Here is a 521-nt window from a genome sequence, read left to right as displayed (position 1 = left end):
GAACCACACAAATAAACCCCAACAGTGTATTTTTGTCCAGAAAATGAAGACCATTTCATTTCTTGTTTTAGTTCAACCTTGTATCTTCAAGAGAGGGTGAATGCATTTAGAAGAGTAAATTAATGAAAAAAAAACTTTTTTTAACAAGGGGCTTAGAAAAAAAAAGGAATCCACCGGTTATATTTTGATTTTGAGTAAAATAGTGATTTATTTCAGAGGGTGCGTTAGATTCTCCTGGGCACAGTTATTAAAATTTATAGGTGTTATGTAAACTATATGGGTAGAGTAAGTATGTTTTTAAACATTGATAGATAAATAAAACGCTAGCAAAGGTTCAGACTGATTTAGGTCCAACCCAAAAAGATTTAGAAACCTGGTCAAAATTAGTAAATTCCTAAAAAACATTGCCCTTTTTTCAAACAGGGGTGGGAAATTTTTTTCAAAAGAAAAAAATACTAAAAGAAACCGGAAATGCATAATAAAATTTGTAAAATGTTTAATTATTGGGGTTTTTTTATGAC

Source organism: Penaeus monodon, chromosome 27 (assembly GCF_015228065.2).
Source record: "Penaeus monodon isolate SGIC_2016 chromosome 27, NSTDA_Pmon_1, whole genome shotgun sequence".
Taxonomy (NCBI): Eukaryota; Metazoa; Arthropoda; class Malacostraca; order Decapoda; family Penaeidae; genus Penaeus; species Penaeus monodon.
This window is presented reverse-complemented; position numbering follows the sequence as displayed.